Source organism: Pipra filicauda, unplaced genomic scaffold, assembly GCF_003945595.2.
Source record: "Pipra filicauda isolate LSUMZ 115617 unplaced genomic scaffold, ASM394559v2 scaffold204_size1372650_pilon, whole genome shotgun sequence".
Classification (NCBI taxonomy): Eukaryota; Metazoa; Chordata; class Aves; order Passeriformes; family Pipridae; genus Pipra; species Pipra filicauda.
In genome coordinates, this window is record NW_024104315.1 from 898,806 (window position 1) to 920,344 (window position 21,539).

Here is a 21,539-nt window from a genome sequence, read left to right on the forward strand (position 1 = left end):
GCAGGCAGGAGTGGGCAGCTGAGGCCCATGTCAGGCTGTGTTTTGACTGTGCCAGTCTCACACATAAAAACAGCACTTCCTTGCACTCTAAAAAATGTTTGTGAGGGCAGAGCATGAGCTCAGAAAGGGATGATGTGGATTACGAATCTCAAATCAGACCCTGTCACTGCAGTCCTTCTCTTTTCCAAATAATTGTGGTGCTTTTAACTAAGGAGATGGTCTTGGTTAGGAGGCAGAAATTCAAATTCCAGCTCTGCCAGACTTTACATATGATCCTACTGAACTTCTCTGTGTCTACCCATGATGTACCTTCTCCTTCCATCTTTTGGACACCTGCCCTGTTCATACCATGAGTTTCTCAGTGCAAAAAAAAATGTTCCCTGGACTTCCCATGGGATACACAGGCTTATTCTAATAACAGTACATTTAACCACAGCTTTAAAGTACTATTTAAGCCTTATTTTGAGGTGCATTTGTTCCAAGTTTGCCAGGAAATCCAGGTTTTTAATTACAAACAAAAAGATGCTTAAATCATCCCGGTACCAGTTCATAAATGTGATACAGGGGTTTAACAGAAGAATTGACAGCACCTGGGATCCTATAAAAATGATTAAATAAAGTGTGCAAAACCCAAGTAATATGAGTAAGTGCGTGCCCAGGGTATTCAGCAAGGTGAAATTAGTGGAATTCTATAGTTTGGAAGACCTGAGCAGGGAACACTATCTGCTCCTGCACAGCACTGTGGGCACAGCTTCCATGCTCTGTGGGCTTTCCAGTGCAGATGAAATGACACCAGGAGACCAAGCTATAAGTGCAAATTACTGACTCTTGGGTTCCTGACACCTACTGCTGCTATAAAAAACAGGGAATCAGAGGGAATTGGGAACTACAGAGCTGCTCCAGCCACAGCTCCAGCCTGGAGGGGACTGGCAGGAGATAAAAGGCACGTGCATTACAGCACAGCTGGGAAAAAATCCACAATTTTCCCTTCTGAAGGAATCAGTGACAATGAGAAAACCCAGAGCTTCTGCTGCAATTCCTTCCTCCTCTTTCCCCACAGAGAAACATAGAATTCCAGAATGGTTTGGGTTGAAAGGGACCTTAAAGCCCATCCAGTCCCATCCCCTGCCATGGGCAGGGACACCTTCCACTAGCCCAGGTTGCTCCAAGCCCCATCCAACCTGGCCTTGGACAGTCCCAGGGATGGGGCAGCCACAGTTTCTCTGGGCAACCTGTGCCAGGGCCTCCCCACCCTCACAGGGAAGAATTTCTTCCTGATATCCAACCTAAACCTGCTCTCTTTCAGTTTGAAGCCATTCCCCCTTGTCCTGTCACCACATGCTCTTGCAGAAAGTCTCTGTCCCTCAAGTTAGACCTGGTCTAACTGACACAGTAAGGTCACACTGACAGCACCAACACCCAACCCAGTGCAGTGTCCCCTCTCCATGGCACAACTCCCCCCTCTCCACCCCTCACAGGCTTCTCCAAGTTTCCCAAAACGCCCACTATTTCTTGCTCTTTTCATGATTTTCCTTCTTCTCATTCCACCAGGAGCCAGAAAACCACCTGACTTATCCCTGGAGAACACCCTGACTCGCTGAACTCCAGCAGGGAGGTAACCCAGCCTGGGGGGACAGCTCTGAATTCCCGAGGAGAACAGTTTTCCTAAGCTGGGTTCAGCTAATCAAGGTTTCACTGCAGCTCCCCTGCTCTACCTCAGTCATTTATCACATGACAGGACCTCGAGTGCAGATCTACTTTGCATATACTATTACTTATCAAGAGCATTTAGTCACAGGACCCTCTGGAGAGCACATTATGAAAGATTATGGACTAATTGTACCAAAGACTCCCCTGGAGAATCCCAGTGCTCCAGTGCAGAGGGCACACACGGCTGCTGCCACAGCCCAAGTGTCAAGGATGATTGGTGAAAAGGTTAAAGCTCCTGCTTTGGATTCTCCACAGACTAAAGTGGCCTCTAATCCCTAATAATTTAATGTATTTGCATTAATGTACTAGTGAATCAATATTTGCTTTAGCCTATTGCACAAAATAATTTGAAACGTTTCTTCTAAATCTGGTTCAATTTCATTTCTTAACACTAAACCACCTTTATTTCATCATATATGAGAGCCTAATTAATATTTCACGCTTACTACTTAGGCTCAGGCTCACCACAATCAATTCCAAAACCCAGCTTCCACAGGACTGCTTGGAGCTTAATCTTCCTTTCTGCACATGCAGTGCACCTCTGGTTTGCACTGGATTTCCATCAAGCTGATTTGTTCCTATTATCATACCTAGACCTTTACTGCTAATTAAAAGAGAAAAATAAGTGTATCATTGTCTCTACGAACAGAGGGTTTATTTCCCCTCCCTCTTCTCATGTTCTTCCTCTGCACTTTTTGCCTACAAGGCATAAAGTGCTGGGTGATTTCCAAGCACAAAGTTTCTGAATTTAATCTAAATTAAGCCCCATGTCCAATTTGATAACAAATCCCTCCAATGTAAGTATTCACACTTTATGATTGTAATTACATACCTAAAAATCATAATGTGACAGTGTTGACTAATGCTCCAGGGCAGATTTTCCTATCCTTCAATACATACAATCCATCTGATCCATCTACATGTGATTGTTCTCTTTGGCCTTAGGCTAAAAAATGAAATTTTTCAAGCTATTTCTTCCCATTATAAATGTTTCTGCTGGGAAAACTGGACACTTTCTTTCTCATTTGAAGATCTTTGAATCCAAGCCACAGAGTTAATAAATAAATACATCTGGAGTTCATTTATTTTCTGGAAACACCAGCTTGGTTTTTACCGTAACAGACATCACTCCTGAATTACTCCTGACTTCAGGAACTTGAGTTGCTAAATTTCAAAGGACTCTTCCATAGGAAGAACCATCAAACAGCCAATCTTTTTCCTGGTCCTTTTCCACAGCCTTTCCAACTGCAATTGAGGAAGACAACTAAGGCTGGAAATATGCCATTCCTAATCCCAAGCACTCTGATATAACTGGATTAATATATATATATATATATATATATATTCAGATTTATTTCCAAGTCTAAGACAGAATAAAATCACCTTTCTGGAGTGCAGGAGCAACCTTCAAGCTTTTCCTTCTGGGAAAAAGCTGGACATCAGCATGTCCTCCTTTTACAGGAATAAACTCTGAATATCAGGATAAGTTTTCCATGCTGCCAGAGCAAATCTGGGCTATCTTTTCCACTTGGACCAACTTATGGGGTCTGTGCAGACCCGTGGAGAGCCCAAAACCCTCCAAGAGCTTCAGTCCCTTCAAAGAGGATGCTCCTGTGAGGGGCTTGGGAATCCTGCACTGCTGATAATTAACATCCATCCCTCCTCTGCAGCAGGAGCTTCCCTGCTGACCTTCCTACCAAAAGATGCAACATTTTAATATTAAACAGCCACAGGGGGGAAAAAGAGAGGGAGGGGGTGGGAGGGAAAAAAATTGGACTGTTAAATTCATAAGTTTCTGTGCCTAAAGGGGATCAAATTCAGTCTAAAATTATCCCTTTGGACACGTTATGGACAGAGCTCTCAGAACTCAGACACAGGAGCTGAATATACACGAATTCCTCACCCACCACACATAAGTGACTTTTCTTTAGTGAGGCAGTCAGCAGCTCTGCTGGAATACTGGGGGGAAAATGAGCAGATCCCACCTAAGCAGAGCTTTTCCTGTGTATATTCCACTGATTCTGGGCAGAGTGCACAGCGAGGGGGGGGAGGAACCTGTGATTTCAGTCACTTCTTTCCTCAAATATCATTTTTTGCAACTGCAAAAGCCTATATAAGGAGGCTTAAAGCTTGTTCTCTGGAAGCACTTGTGCAAAAAATCCCAATCACACCGATGATCATGGAAAATAAGGAGAATTCCATGAGAAAAGTCAAATTCATAGTCACTGAAATTCCCTCCTCATTGGAGGTGTTTGATTAGCAATTGGCCTTACACTGATAAATGGGAAAAATACATTGATCTAATGCACAAAATTACCTTAATTAACATGAAAACCTAAATATGCCAGTGTGGGGCATTCTGAAGTTTTTTCCTTCTGAATCCTGCTATTCCTATGCAGAAATGTCAGCAGAGCACTGAGCAGACAGGAAAGCTGGAAGACTCATTAAACCACTTTTAAACCATGAAGATGTGCAAAACTGAATATTTTCCAGGCTCATTAAAATACAACTTAATTACAGACCTCAGTTTTATCTGTGTCACCCAATGTCACAATACTTCAAGGCAGGTGATGAGGGGAAAAAGGCAAAAAAACCCCAACAACTGCATCCAGCAGCAGAATAATCTGCATTATTCATCAGCAGTCGTGCAGTGACAGATCCCAAATAATTAGTATTACTCATGTTAAGTTGTGCAATTCCCCTGCCTGAAGAGGAGCCACAAAGAAATGTAAAGTAATTTTATAAGGCAGAGATGCTCTGGAGTTGCTGCAGAGCCAAAAGTGCCCACGTGGCTCCAGCAGAGCAAAGTTCCAGCTTGGGGTGAGGAGGAAGAATAAACCTCCCCAAATAACATGGAGTGGCAAAAATGCAGCTGTCAAACCAGAAAAGTAAAGGAATTGAGAATTCAGGTGTGTACCTTACAGGTTAGGAAAACCTGTGACTTTGCATTTAAGGGGGGGAAAAAAAAAAAGAAAAAAGAAACAAACCAAACAAAAAACAAACACCAAAACCAAACACAAACAAAACCAAGAAAACACAAAACAAACCAACCAACCAAACAAAACCCCACAAAAACAAAAATAAGAAAAAGAAGCCAAACAGAAGCAAAAAGGAAACAAAGGAAACAAAAAACAAACACACGAAAGAGAAAAGAAAGAGAAAAGAAACAAAAAAGAAACAAGATACAAAAAAAAAAAGGATAAAGGAAAGTTAAAAATTCTTCAAAAAAAAGTTGTGAAAAAGATACAAGTGAGATTAAAAAAAGATTTTAAAAGATACCAAAAATATCACAAAAAAAAGATATAAAATTATACCAAAAGCATATCATAAGTATACAGAAAGGATGCAAAAAGAGATAAATATACAAAAAGATTAAGATACAAAAAGATGCAGAAATGTAAAAAGTTAAAGGATACAAAAAGGATACAAAAAAGGTGAAAAGATACCAAAAAAGGAACAAAACACATAAAAAATACAAACAGAAAAGAAACAACAAAAATAACAAAAAATAAACAAGTAAAAAAGAGAGAAACAAACTGTTTCTCTGCTCTGCAGGTTGTTTGTTTTCCCCCTGCCTTACAGAACAGAACTATTTTTCCTGGATAATTTTCTTTCAGCTGACACAGACACGAAAATTTAGTCCAATTTTCCCAGCAAACATCTCTGTTCCACCCGGAGAGCCCGGCCCTGAGGGGTTATTGATGAGTTTTCCCAGAGAAAGGATTTACCTGAGGCAAAACTGTTCTGCCTGTAGCACGTGAAGGAAAATGCTGGTTCAGCTGGTTCAGCTCTGCAAACACACACCTGTGGGACACACACAGGCCTGCTCCAGACCAGCATTTAGGGTGGAGCCAGACAGGGAAACAAAACATTTTGGCAGAGCAAAGTGATCAATATTTAAAATTAAATTTGAGTCTATGACTGGTAAATAGAATATTCCCCTTCTTTCCCATGCTCAGGGCAAATAAGGCCATCACAGAAACTTGGTAAAATAAATCACATTTCTTCTGTTCAATCACCCAAAAACAGATAGAAAGAAAACTTACACCATCTCCCACACAATTTCATACATGAGTAACATGTATTGACACTCGACTGCAACATGGATAATATACTTTGACAGAAATGACCATTTTTCCCAGCATATTTTCACCCCAAAACATGCTCAAGGATTTTGTCCCTCTGCCTCAGATCTGATAAAATTAGAACTTCATGTCCTGGTTGCCACAGAACACGCTGGAGAAGAAGAAAGTTGGGATTTAGAGGATGGGATGTCAACCTGGATTCCCATTTTAATACTTATGAGAAAATTACCCCACTCTTTTCTTTTTAGCTGAATTTTTCTGTCCTATCCAGTTTCAACCAACATTAAGCAATGAATTACTTTCCATCCTCATCCTTCCATCCTTCTCTCCACCTGTTTCACACAAACTTCTTAACATGAGATTTTCCCATTAACACAAATAAAATATGTATCTTTTATTTAAGTCCATTTATCCTGACTTTTCATGACAACGATCCAGGACAGAGTCTTAATAAGTTTGGTACAGAATTACAGAATGGTTTGGGTTGGAAGGGACCTTAAAGCCCATCCTGTGCCACCTCCCTACCATGGGCAGGGACACCTTCCACTAGCCCAGGTTGCTCCAAGCCCCATCCAACCTGGCTTTGGACACTTCCAGGGCTCCAGGGGCAGCCACAGCTTCTCTGGGCACCCTGTGCCAGGGCCTCCCCACCCTCACTGGGATGAATTTCTTCCTAATATCCCATCTAAACCTATTATCTCTCCATTTCAAGCCATTCCCCCTTGTCCTGTCCCTCCAGTCCCTGATGAAAATCAGGAACTTGTATCTCTACAAGCACCTCTGTCTGAAAAGATAATTGACAATTACTTACTGTCCACATAGAGCCAAGGGTAGAATTACCACTGAGGTAACATGAAAGTTAGGAAGAGATTCCTGGTGACTTCAGCAGAGTTTGGATCTCTTTTCCACAAGGAATCGCAAGAGGCTACGGCAGAGTTTTGATAAATCTTCCAGAACTGGAAGGGCACTGCCTCGATGTGCAGCTGTCCCCATTTATTAAAAAGACAGAAAGAAGCTGCTTCCACTTAGAAGGAGCCAAAAAAAAAAAAAAAAAAAGCTGCCAGGCAAAACCTGGCACATCCCACAGCAGCCAAACACGGAGCTCATTAGCCGGGAGCGCCTGCACAGTCCTGGTGACTTTTCCTGCTCATGCCAGCTGGGAATGTTCAAGGTTGCAAATGCTTGTGGTAGGATACTTTAAAAATCTAACCAGTGCTAAAGAGAATTTGCTTTTCAGCTCAGGAAATCAGTGTTTGCTGAAAGATTCCTACAGAGAACCTGAATTTAGGTTCTTCAACACTGAAATGTATCAGAAACACGGTTTGTAAGGAAAATCTGGTGTATTTAGCCAGCAAACAACTGGTAAAAAATCAAATTCCTCTATGGCCCAGGGAAACAGAAATGTTAAAAGGAATTGTCCCAGTAAAGGTTATTTTAGATGTGAAGAAAAGCAAAAAGCACCAGTCACTTGAGAATAAACTCAGATGTCTCAGCTCTGCTTCAGCTCAAGGTTTGTCACTTCAGCTCTGCCCCACTGGGGAGCTACGAGGGGACATCAGACACAGCTGAGAGACTGAGAAAGCAGGTTTTGTTGAGAGACATAAAAGAAAAGAAAAAAAACACAACAGCAACAAAACCCCCACAAAACCCGTGGACTAAAACAGGAATTCAGAAATACTGATTATATAGGAAAAAAAATCCTGATTTTATATCAAGAAACAAGGTTCTGTGATACAACTCTGCAGAGAGACCAACAAGAAATGGAGAGACAAATATAGGTACAAAATAGAGACAGACACAGATACAGCCCAGGCATGAACACATCACAAACACTCCCCAGAGTGGTCTGACACACCAAGGCACCCCAGCTCAGCATGAACAGCAGGACAATCTTGGACATCTGTCCCTCTCTGGTGACACATCAATCAGCACTTTGACATCCCCAACCTGCTTTTCATCAGCCCAGAAATTACAGACCTTCTTCAGGGGGAGCCTGTGTGCTCCTCCTCCTCCTCCTCCTCCTCCTCAGTGCTCAGGGGGCCCTAGTGCCTCTCCTGCCCCCTTGTCCTTCTCCTGGATGTCCCTCCCTCCTCACCAGAACCTGGTCCACGGGTTGTGGCTGCAGCTTCCCCAGGGAATCATGACTATTGCAGGGAATTTAACCTGAAATGCTCTGCAGATGCAACGAGTGGCCATTTAAGCAGTGAGTCATCTTTTCTGGGAGCCTTTTAAGGAACTTTGCTGGCACATTTTCAGGGCGAATTTCTTCATACTTAGTTTTGCAATTTGCAGGGTGATACATCCCCGAGCTGGAAATGTGGATCATATGGCAGCAGAACCACGTTTATCAAGGGAAAAGCATTTAGCATTATATTTTCCTGAGTGTGGTACTTCCAAAGTCTGATCTTAAAATATCTGAGTCTGACCTTCTGCCCCATTTTAACGAGCTCCTCTTTCAAAAGAAGTCAGCAGAACTTGGCCAAGAAATATTAAAACTCTATCTTTCCTTACAGCCGAGAAAATGATATTTTAAAGAGTTTTAAAATGAGTTCCTAAACTCAGCTAATTTCTGTCTCTGACTGTCAGAGCAATCTCAAGCCATTCTAATGCCCTTTTTTTTTTATTTTATTTTCTTGGGGTTTTTTTGGTTTGGTGGGTTTTTTTGGTTGGTCGGTTGGTTTTTGTTTTGTTGGGGTTTTTTTTGCAGTTTCCAGCATATTTTCACTTACTTTTGTGCTCTTTCTGGGAGGGTTTCAAATGGGGGCAGTTGGCCTATCAACACATTTTATAAAGCCAAATTACTGAAAGTACCATGAAGCTCGGTGTAATTACTGCATAAGCAATTAAAAATCCTCAAGTACTGTTATTTCCTAGGCTATGATGGCCTCTAACAGAATTTCTCTTAGATCAACATGAAACACTTCCACACTTTCATTTTTCCACCCTGACTGTACCCAGGGTGCAAATCTGTGTTACAGAGACGACCAGGTTCCTTTCAGGGGGATCTCAGGGTTCAGCAGAAGACCCTCTACCAGTTCATGAGATGTGGCACCTTTTCTTTTCGATGACATTCTCAAAAACCAAATTATTTTTGGTTATTCCGAATTCCCTGGTGGATGTCAGTGTGCACCTGCCTTTGCTGCGTCACCAAACTGCTGCCTCTCTGTTGAGATAATGCCTGCAAGTATTTTTATCCCTCTTTCCAGAGAGGAATGGGTTGCAGATGGGTGAAAGTGGCAGACTTATAGACAAAAAAACCACCCAACTGAGTCAGAGAAATGTGATGAGTCATCTAAATGCAGGGAAATAGGGAAAAAAGAGATTTGCTCTCATGTCTTGCTGTAAAACAAAGTCAATAATATCTCATGCATCCAGGTCACTAATTTGGACAAATCAGTAGAGAACTGGACAACCACCTGCACAGAAACAGTCAAAAATTAAACAATTCATAATCACTAATTAAGGTAATTCCTTATGTTTCAATTACTTGTCAATGAAATGAGCTATAATGGCTAGTCCTGGAAGTCTGAAGAGATTGATAGCAAAACAATACACCTAAATGTACACACAGTGATGGAACAGGGATTAAAACCTCATTAGTCCTGTGTTAACCTGTGCTTTGCATGTCAGAGCTCACTACCTGAATAAACAGAATGACAGAATGCAATATTGATTCTGTCTACATATAAATATATATATATGATCTGTAAAGGACACTTAAATCACATTAAGAAGACAAATCAGTGGTATTAATTACATACTTTATAACTGAAAATCTCAGTTCTACCACTCTACAGTAAAACACTTTCTTACCCTTTCACACACATAGAGAAAAAAAATCCCTATTAAAACCAATTCCTTTAACACATGATCCTTTTCTTGATGTATTTCTCACCAAATGATGGTACCACATTCATTTGATGCCTCATGGCACAATCATCCTCCCATCACCAGCATCTGGACCTGTTAACTCCTGTGGGATCCAGTGGGGCACTTTTCCATCAGCCACAACACTCAATGACAGGTCACTTGTCTTGCAAGGGTGAGAATGACTTTGAACAGAAAACAGCGTGAAGAGAAACCGAAGCTCAAGTTAATCCTGATACCAAGCAACCTTTTCTCACTGATCTTTAATACTTGCTACAAGAATTAAAAATCAAGTTTCAGGTCAGGACATTGCCAGCAACCCCCAGGAGGCCAAAGGCTCCAGCTCGTGATGGGAACTTCAAAAAATATGTCAAAAGCATTAGCAGTTCTGAGGGAGACAAACGTTTGTGTTCAAGCCCTCTGGTTAAAGCCAAAATTTAATAATGAGTGGCATCAAGAGCTGTTTTTCATTGCAAATCAAGTAACAAGCAAAAAGGTTTGCAAGTGTTTTCTGAATATCACTGGTTTAGTGTTCCACGAGTGCCTTGACAAGGCTAAAACATGGAAATCTTTGGTAAAACCACTGCTTCCCAAAATGCTGGGTTAAAAATTATCATCTTGAGAACACCAGGGTGAAATCATCATTTATTCAATGCCAGGCTGGGCTTTCAGAGTTTTACTGAAAAATACTCTGCTATCTAAACTCTACACCCAAAAGCAGTCCCCAACCTCCTCCAGCTCCTCCCAGGGAAGGTGCATTGCCCCCCACCACAGGGGCTGTCCCATCCTCACCCACCAGCCCTGGGCACAGGACAGCAGCACCCCAGGAGTGTTGGGAGACCCTGAATACATCCCCCACTTCCCAGGAATTCACCCACCAACCTTGCATATAAAAATTCAAGTAGAAGCCCTTCAGAGAGAAACGAAAATCCCGTGTAATGAGCAGGAGTTTGGCCAAAACTGTGCATCTTGATTTGGGGGATAAATGTTAGAATGTTGAAAAGGACTGGTTTCATGAGAACTTTTTTTTTTTTCTTGGCAAAGGGAAAAAACCCCACTATTTTCTGGGACAGCTTGTTGAGGAAATTAGGTTCTTTACACTTGTCCCATCTATCCAAAACCCTCCATCGCTGGCAAACAGGGAAATTTCAAAGGGAAGAAACCCAAACTTGTGCCTCCACTGAGAAAAAGGGCATCGCAAATTCTGTTTGAGAGCAGCTGAGTGGCAAATCTCTACGTATTTGCTGGCAACTCAGCCAGCCTGGGCCTAACACAGGCTGGGAGTAACCCAGGATTATCTCCTGCCTACTGGGGAAGGTACAACATGCCCGAGCTCTGCCCAGTGCAGTGATTGGGAATGCAAGGCAGCAGGAAACCAAAACAGGCTTTTGGGTTCACAGGTTACAGAGTATCTTGTTTGGTAAGAAAGGCTTGATTTTTAATTACCTGGAGAGAATTACTTTCCCTGTTATTTCGTGCTCTGGGGTTATTATTAACTTTTTTACATAAATCTGCATTGTAGAAACGTAAACCCAAGTTGGTTAATGAAAACAACCGCCCTGTGGGGACAGAGCAGCTCAACAGACGATCAAAAAGCCTCATTAATCTGCAGGATTTCATGAAAGAATTAAGAAAAAAAAATACGTATTTCTCTAACACAGGCATGAAGCACCCTTGAAAATATCTCTCCCTTCTCCAAAACTAGTTTGCACAGCAACAAAGGCTCCCTCAAATCTGAAACTAAGTCATTAAGCAGCAGTGGCAAAGCACCCCTTGCCCGGCCGAGGAGGTTTCATAGCCCTCACGTCTGTGCCCTGCACTCGTTCATTAATTCCCAAAGGAGGATTATGAGGGCAGACAGTGCCCCTTTGTCTCCCAGCGTGGCACGCTGAGGATACAACCACAAGCCCCTTGTTAGTGGGTGTCCTCCTCACCCCTCTCCCAGAGCCAGAACTTGTGGAGTGACGACAGAAGCCGCGCAGGAGCTCCGGCCAATGCAAACTGTCAGGGAGCAGCAAACAAAAACTGGTGGTTTCACAGCAGCCTCTTCCAAGCACTCGGCTCAGGGGGAAAATCTGGAGCAGCAGCCCTACACCCTCACACCTCAGCCCTTCTCCTCCAGTTATCAAAGCTCCAGCCCTCAGCAGGCACAGAAATCTACTGAGCATCTGTCAGGTGTCTGCATGCAACAGAGGAGATTATAGGAAAACAACCCTTTGGAACAAACATGCCTATTAAATCCGGGAGAGCGATAACGGTATCCAAGTTCTTGAATTTAATGAGGCAACAGCACTTAAGGTTGACTCTTCCTAAATGTATATATGGAAATAAATCCCTTGTAATGAACTCATGTGTCAACTGGCTTTGCCCTTTCTGCATGTTAATGATAAAAAATTCCAGTCAAATTATTCCAGGCACTGAATAGTCAGTGTCCTGTACTTATCCTTAGCCCTGTGTGCAAGGACAGAACAGCAACTACACTGAGGGGAAAAGGCACATTAGGCCACCTGGTAATAACTCTTTTCCCTCTTTTGCCATATTCAGACACGATCAGCAATTTTGGTTTTGGCAGGATAGGAAATGCTAAGCTTGGCAGGCGAGTGTTTAGAAGAAAATGACTTTTTCAAAGGTGGTGAGTGAGGAAATATGCAAAGTGAAATCTCTCCAAGAGATATCTGCCTGCTTGGGAATCCTATTTCCAGCCAGCCAAGGAAGATGGTACAGCCAAATAAACAGATTAAAAACCTGTCAGTACAACTGAACAATGATCAATCTTAGAGCTCCAGAGGAATAACTTCTACTGCAACAATTTATGATCTGGCATGACAGGACGGGTTTGGAGGAAACATGTCAATAGCAGAGCAGCATTTAAAGAAAATCCCCGAGTCATTTGTCACGTCTCTGTCAGGTCAGACTCGGGCGTGAGTCGTTCCATAACGAGACATCAGCTTTTAGAAACTGGAGCTGCAATGACTTTCAAGGTTTCTGTTGCTGACATGTGGCTGATTTGGTTAGCCAGGGTATAATTTTGTGAGTCTACTCAGCGCACACGTGTGGCATGGAAAGCAGGAATCCATCTGGGCCCACCCCCCGCATCCAGAACCAGCGGGAAAACGGCAGAGGAGAGAGGAGCAGCTCCCTCAGACAAACGGCAACGTCTGCAAACGCTTCCCCCAGCACTTGTCAGAGATGGGAGAGACAGCTCTGCACGGAGCATATGTGGCTTGGGGAGGGAGATGAAGGGCTGATCTAACGAGAGCTGGCACCTCGCCAGGGCCCGGGATGCAGGGAAGGAACGGGAATGGGCCAACTCTGCCTCGGCAGCGGGTGGAGGACACGGGGCCAGTTTGTTCCTTTCTGGAGGAACATCAGTTCACCCCATCCAGGGTGGATCAGGGCGTCAGAATCGGTTCTCAACCTGTCAGGAGATAAGGTGATTCCTCATCACATGAAGACTGAGTTGCCTCAAGATAAAACACTGGTAATGCTGGTGAGTTTGGTCACAAATCACATCTCTCTGTGCAATCACTTTGCTTTCCAAAGTCTTTCCAGTTGCCACAAACACTATCCAGAGAAAATGGTAATTTCAATTTCTAGTTTGATAATCTTCATGAGTTTCATTAACTTAATATTTTAAATAATAAGAAGAGAAACCGATATCACAGAATCACAGAATATCCCGAGTTGTCACAGGATGAAAATCTGTATACCTAAAATTTGCTTATCTCCTTTTTGCTATTAATTATTACATTTTTAATCACTTTATATTCTCTAGTATTTACTTATTCTGTCAAATAATGCATTTAGAAAAATAATTCAATAGCCCAGTCGCTTTCAGAAAGTGAATTCATCTTTCCATTTCCTGAAGGGACCTGTGTTGGTTTTTGCTTTTAAATTATTTCTTTATTCCAAAGTACAGGACTGAAGGCACTTTCTTATTAAATCTGTCACAGAAGGTGACTGTCTGACTGGAAGGTGGCATTGCAGAAAAGGGGAATATTGCTCATAGCAGAATGAAATGCATAAATGTTCAAGTCTATGGAGGCAGGACTTGGAAAGGGATTAAACTACTAAAACATAAGAAAAAGTAGGCTGTAATTTTTCAAGAGGATCTTATAATGGTTTACCATACCTTTTTAATACATTTATTATGTTTACCATGTATTTATTATTTCAATGCTCTCTACTATTCTGTCTCAGACAGAGGACAGCACAATGCTACACACTGGCCAAGTCTATAACTAATATTGTTAACAAAGATACATTTTATATATATATATATATATATATAAAACTAACCAATGCTTTAATTCATGCCACAGTTTCAGCCTTTTTCCCTATCCACAATAGGAATTTGCCCTCATATTTGCCTTTTCACAGAATCACTGAATGATTTGGGTCAGAAGGGGTCTTAAAGATCATCTTGTTCCCACCTCTGCCACGGGCAGGGACACCTTCCACTAGCCCAGGTTGCTCCAAGCCCCGTCCAACCTGGCCTTGGACACTTCCAGGGGTGTGGAATCTACATCTGAGGACTTTCTCCTCCCACAACACACTTCTGTATTTTTTGTTTTGTTGGTTTGGGGTTTTTTTTTAAAGACTGAACAGTCTCTCAGTTCGGGATTTTAGGACAGATTCTTTCAACTCATTTCAACTGAAATTGTTCTGCATTTTCCCAAGGTGAAGACTAGCAAAAATATACTAGTTTCTCGTGCCCATAATACAAATTCTTAGCCCTTTTCCTGGAAGGACTCTATGTGCCTTCTCCTCCAAATTCAGCATGGATTCCACCTGTCTTGGGGACACGACCTTTGCCATTGCCATGAGAAACCACTGCAGTGCTATTGGGCCATAAGCCTCTAAAAATCCCAGTGCACACCAGCGTAGGAGTCATTTCCAGTTGAACCCTTCCCACCCCTCAAACCCCCATGTGTTGGAAGCTCCAGCTGCCAAAACACCAACTCCTCCTCCTCCCTCTCTCAGCCCTACTGCTGTCAGACTGGACATGCTCAACCTTAGAGGGACCGACCAGGACCTGCTGCTGGAGCAGGACAGTCCCACAGCACAAGGATCAGACACCAGGAGAGCAAAAAAGGGGAAGGAAATGCAATGGGAGAACATAACCACGACTGCAGTGCACTTATAAAAACAAGAATAATGCTGTCTGGTTAACAATAATTCATTTGAAGCAGGAGCTGGGACCACAAGCTGAGCAGAGCTTAAGCCTATGTGAGTAAGGTACAGCTGAATAAGTCATTGAGGATTAAATTCTGTTTGAAATACTTCAGGTATCTGCTGAAGTTCTCTTTAAACTACCAGTAATTAGTTTTTAGCACTGTCTGGGAATGGTTGAGGTCCCAGAAGGTAAGAGATGGTCAAACAGAATAGTTATTTTTAGGAAGGGGAAAAAGGAAGCCTACATAGTCTAGTTTCAGATCGCTGGAACAAATGATAAAACAATGACATTGTAAGCACTCACAGGAATATAAAGCGAGAAGAAACTGCCAAGATGAGTTTGTGGAGAACTAACCATGTGAACCCAGTCTTCCTGGGTTTTAAATCAGAATAATTACCCTATCATAGGAGGCAATCACATGTGATACATTGTGAACAAACATATTCCTCTCTCACAACAAGGCAGATTTACCAACTTCTGAGTTTAGACTGACAAAAAACCACACTCAAAGAACAGTTTTCAATAGTTCACTTCCACATTGAGGGAGCACATCAGCATATCAGGTGTTTGACTTGATCCTATATTTTCATGAGTGGCTCAGGTCACAGGCAGTGTGGAGGATCCACCAGCACTCAGTGACAGCACTGACATCCCAAATAATATGAAAAAAATCTGAAATCATGAAGTTAAATTAATAAAAAGGTATGCAAAGTCCTACCAATTTTGGAAATAATCAAGAGCAAGATTTAAAACGTGGTTTTGGATGGGCAGCAGTACAGTGAGGACAGAGTGGTTGGAAAGCATAAAACCTAAACGTGAGTCAGCACAGCTCTGCTGCCAGAGACAAGTGGTGTTTGGGGAAATATTAACAGATGTTAACCACACAACACAGGAGGTAATTATTCATATGAGATTTAGAAAACATGACCTAGAAAGAAGGATATCCGCTCCCTCTGTAAAGAGAGAGGGCTGAAAATGAGACGTGGCAGCAATATCCCAACACATTACAGGGTTTAATTAAGAAAGCCACGCTCAGTTGTACTTTGTGAACACAATCAGTGGCTGCCTTAATTCACTGAGAGGAAAATTAAGGACAGATAGTATGAAAAGCTTTCTGAGCTATACAGATAGTTAATCATTTCAATACATTATCTCCAAGAAGGCTGCTGTGACCTACTGCTGGAAGCATCTAAAATGACCTTGACACAACCCCATCTCCTGAGGCAGGATATGAAGTGGGGTCCAGTGGGCTGAGCTGGTTGACCCCTTAGGATCTTGTGCTAGATTTGCATTCTGACACTTATTATTTTTAGAAATAACATCATATAGAAACATTATCTCCTCTGAAAAAGAATCATTTAATTTTGCACATCTGACTGGGGCTGCCCCAGCACAACACAGCTTCATATTATTTTTTTTCCAATTCATATTAAATACTGGCAAGGCAGGTCAAATATGTGCAATAAGTTGTCCATATTTGAGAATTTTCAAAGGATCTGTCCCTAAAGGCACCTCTTTATCCCAGTGCTCCCAGTTTCATCTTTTCCTAAGAAATACAGTCAAATAAAACCAAATAGGAAAAGCTCCCTTGTTACACTTACAACACTCCTGCACATATTGATTTCTTCACATGGTCTACTCCATATTCTCTTCAGGAAAAAGCCATTCAGGAGGTGGTGTGTAATATAATTCCTTCATTGTGACATTTGAATTACATATTCTTACTCATTTTTCCTTAATTTACTGAGCATTTGGTAGTATTTTGCAGTAAAGCTTATTTCAGCATCAAAGTAGAATTTTGTATTTCAGTTTGCTGAAGTAACACGTGAGCTTTGCTGCTGCTGAATTTATTTTAACTTTGTATTTTTGTGTGATTTTATTAACTCATTTATATAAAGCTGGATTACACTTTATTACCAATCTATTTTCTCTGTGTCTACAAGTGTGTAGTAATATAGCAGATAAATTTGAAATAATAGGAATAACAAAAGTAGTATTATGCACAATTATAGCTGGTAGCACCCAAAATCAGACATCCTTAATAACAAATGACAATATTATATAAAAGAAATACCATCTGAAAACCGATTTTGCACGGGGTATTAAAGGCTTGATGGCTCAGGAGATGGGTAATAGAATAAAAAGCCTTTTATCTCAAGGTCATCAATTCAAATACAAGTCAGAGTGATAGCAACTGAAAGCCATTTGATGGGGGTGCTAATGAACCCAGTCTTGTTACTGGAAATTTAAGAACCAGCTTAACATTTAGGCCTTTCTGCTGGCCCTGGCACAGCCAGCCCAGAAGTCCCAGAGGGTGTGAGGAGCAGATCCAGCCCAGCAGGTAGAGTTTTATTTCCCTTGTTATCCACTGCCAGCCCCAGGCTCTGTCGCTATTTTAGCAGCTCCCTCCCAGGTACCTGCTCTGTTCCAAAATCCAACAGCACTGCTGGGCCTTTTATTGCTTGGAAGGCTGAAAAACAGGGTTGGGCTTTCAGCAAGTGACCACTTCAGGTGATGCAAAGGCAACATTCCAAGCTGGAACAATTCCCTGCATTAATGCATCACTTTTTTTTGATATCTTACTATTTTTCTGGCATGTCTCAAATGATGTGCTAAAGTAAACCAATAAAGGAGGAAAGAAAAGAATCCCTGTGCAAACTCCAGCAACTGTTCAGCTGGTCTCACACCAGCCAGCCAATAAAGCAAAGCACATATTGCATGACTTAACAAGTAAATTCCAGATCTTCTCAAATAAAATCCCTGCCTAATTTCCTTTGTTCTGTTATAATACCCACACAATTTACTGTTGGCTCTGGTATTACCATGATGCAAAGCACTGATAAGAACCCCATTGATGTTGTCCTTTTTATGCTGAATGAGATTTTTATTAAAGAAAAACCAATAAAAACAACCAAACACTAGATATGAATTTTCAATTCTTCTCAAAAAAAAAAAATAAAAAAAGAAAAAAGCATCCCAGAAGGAATTTGCTTTCATATCTTACACAGGCAAAGCTCAGGGTTTGCACATGCAAATCAACACCTACAAATACCTGTTTGCAAGAGTAAATGGGGACACACAGAAGCATCAGAGGGATAAATAATCATATATTGAGCAACCTGGTCTGGTGAAAGGTGTCCCTGCCCATGACAGGGGGTTGGAATGAGACAGTCTGGGAGGTCCCTTCCAAACCAAACCACTCTAAGATTCTGTAGTAACAGGATAAGTGTTCTTACAATCTCTAATTGGAACACCCAGATTCCTTTTTGAATTGAGGCACCCAGACAACCTCTCCAGGTCCCTTCCAGCATCAATTATTTTAAGATTCTAAAAATTAACCACCTCACGCCTCATGTAAACTCCACCTTCAGTAGTGCCTGGGTTTAGGGAGCTGTTTTGGTTTTCAGAACTGACTAATGGATTCATTTTAAAGGTACCCAGGTGCCTGAAGATGCAGTTTACGACCAGCTTGGGTTTATGATGTCTGGAAAACCAATTCCCTTAGTGCAACTTTTCCTCAGTGCAATAACCATTAGAATGCTCAGCCCTTTACCCAGGGGAGACAGCAGAAATCCCCAAATCCTCACTTTTCTGATGAAGATATGCTTCAGCACTTACACTTCCTCAACTAAAACCCTGTGGATGTATTTTGCTGCTGCACTTGATAATTTATTCCTAAATCCTGATAATCTTACGATATTTATAACCCACAGCTGAGTGGGAGCAAAACCTTCAATTTTATGGAAGCTCTCCAGATAGAATCTCAGAATGGTTTGGGTTGGAAGGGACCTCAAAGCCCATCCAGTCCCACCCCCTGCCCTGGGCAGGGACACCTTCCACTAGCCCAGGTTGCTCCAAGCCCCGTCCAACCTGCCCTTGGACACTTCCAGGGATCCAGGGGCAGCCACAGCTTCTCTGGGCACCCTGTGCCATGGCCTCTCCTCCCTCACAGGGAAGGATTTCTTAAAATCTAACCTAAACCTACTCTCTGTCAGTTTGAGGCCATAGAAATATATGCTAGAGGCCATACAAATTTTGGATCCTCCATCAGCCCAAGATGTACAGCCTCCAACACTCGATTGCCATCTCAGGTTTCCCTTCTAAGTGGTCACAATTTACCAACTCTGACTACCTGAGGTGAAAACTAGAGATCACTTTGGTTCAGCAAAGAGCTCCCCCCTGGCTTGCAACATCAAATGGCCCTACTTGCTTCGTGTCTATCCAGAAAACTTACTGTCAAAAATACAGAAATACGGATTTGAGTGGATTTTGGAATGTGGAAAAATCCCAAATCCATCAGTTAAAGGCATTAGTTCATGTGACACACCTCAGTAAAGTCAATTTTCAAGGATAAGCGTGTGACAAGCTGACTGGAGGAATTCTCCTTTAATGCATTATTAATTCATTTACAGTTATTATAATCTTTATGCAGGGCACTGAAGTTCAATTTGTTCTGTATGAGCTAATGTTTTTAATGAGCCCTTTCTTCTCCTCAGGATGGGAGCTTCCTTAACCACTTATTTAGCTTTTAAGCACGCAGAAAATGACATGATGATGTACCCTCCTCATAAATACAGCCTCCCATATCATGCCCTGAATTTTAAATGAAAAGAAATGATTACTAACTTTCACGCCGCCAAACATCTTTTAAAAGGTAATAAGACTCATGAACTCTAAATATAGGAACTTCATCACACAATAGAAATCTTAATTACGATTCCTCTCTCTGACAAAGAGGAGAAAGGCATTCAAATAAAAAGGCCCTGTGTAAGTAAATGCAGTTCTTTGTGGGGCAGACACTGGAACACAGATTAACTCGAGTCTCAAGCCCCATCTGAATGGCTTTGGGTTCATTCTCTGGTCACAGCAGGGCAGAGAGGTCACGGGGCTGAGCCCTGCCCCGAGAAACTGGTTCAGTCGGGGAGGAAACGGCACATTAGGTAGAAAATTGGGTGTGCTTAAAGTTGGGAACCAACAAGAGGAAAACAGCCCATTCCCAAACATCCCCACTGCTGTCAGGACCCCCGAGCACACCCAGCTGGCTGGGAAGGCTTTGGGGACCTTTCCTGCCAAGGCAGAAGCTCAGGGTGTTCAAAAACCCCGTGGATGTGGCACCTGGGGACAGGGGTCAGTGGTGGCCTTGGCAGTGCTGGGGAACAGCTGGATTTGGTGACCTTAAAGGTCTTTTCCAACCTAAATGATCCTGTGATTGTCTATAGAAAGCTGCTCAAGCCTGCACTTTGTTATCCCTACACTTCCAGGATTTCCCCCTTGAAATGGAACGGTTCAGACCACGGGATGCTCTGACAGAGATCACAGGAGGATAAAAAGTAGGAGAAGGTTTTTGGGGGATATATGAGAAGGTTTTGGGGGTGTTTAGGAGGAAACAAGACAGACTGTACCCTCAAAAAAGCAGAGTAAGTCTTTATTCTCCTTTCTCCCACATACCTAAAAAATAGCCATGGTGAGCTTTCCAGACGGCTGGGCTTGAAAGAGGGAAAGTTTATAAGCTGACTTACAAACTGACAGGAAAGTGAGCTTTTCAGGGCAGAGCTGCCCCTACAAAGAGATAAATGAAAATATAACCAGATTTTATGGAGATCTGGAATCACACAGCAGCTGAATCCCACTGCCTGATTAGCTGGGGTTTATCAGAAACCAGTGAATTATTTCCTACTTGAAACAATCACTGGGTGTAAGGAAATAATCCATTTATCAGCGGGAGTAATAAAAAAATAAAAATAATAAAAAAGTTAGAGCACTGTTCAGAGACTACATTTTATCAATAACTTCATCTTTCTGAATTTTACAGACCACAAAAGTTTACAAAATGAAACTCAGCAGCAGATGCATAAGATGTTCTCAGCCCTGCACTCTGCAGCAGCCAAGGCCACGAGTAGAATATAGAAAATCCTAATAAATGGTAGCTCAGAAGAAAGTTATGGTGTAAATAATTCCCATTATGGGCAAATCTTTGGCCTTAGAGCTCCTATTAATAAAAGTTAATGGGAAATGAATATATTGGTAGCATGAATATATTGGTGAAAAGACTCCCTTTTCACCAGCCACAAAGAGAAACAGAACATAGAATTATAGGAGGGTTTTTTTTTCTGAATAGGATTTAAAAATAAATAAATAAATAGCTAGAAATCCCTTGCCAGTGTGATTATTTCCTCCAAGCACATCTCACTCCAGGAAGGGTCCACAGGCACTAAAATCCCCTGGTAACAAACTGTCCTAGGGAAGTTCAAGCCATAAATAACTCCAGGGCTCCAAATCCTTTTTTCCCTGCTGAACAGTTGTTGGCAAAGCCACCACTAAGGCCCTGCTCTTCCGCTATTTCTTTTCCACAGGCCCAATTTTAAAGAAATCCAAGGTCCATCTCCCACTGTGGATCCAACCCTCAGGTGTTTGAGGCAATTCACTGTCCCCATAAACCACCACCACCAGCTGCTGGGGAGCAGAATGGGAGACTGACCTTGAAACAATCAGAATAAAATAATTACAGCACCTTTTTATCTAGAACTGAGGGGGTTTTAAACTGTAAAATCATAATTTCCTCACCATTAGTTGCTACAACAGGATAAAGCCTGGCTTAGGGCTCAGCTACACACACAATAACAAGTGACTGCTTGACTTGGAAAGAGAAGACAAACAAGCCCCATCTGACCTCAGAGAGCTTTCAGGCTTTGAAATCATGT

The 21,539-nt window shown here is 42.0% G+C and overlaps 1 protein-coding gene across 1 annotated transcript in view; it reads right to left on the minus strand.

Annotated features, from left to right (window-relative positions):
* LOC113999998 (neural cell adhesion molecule L1-like protein) overlaps window positions 1-21,539 on the minus strand; it is a 137,058-nt gene that overhangs the window by 84,261 nt on the left and 31,258 nt on the right.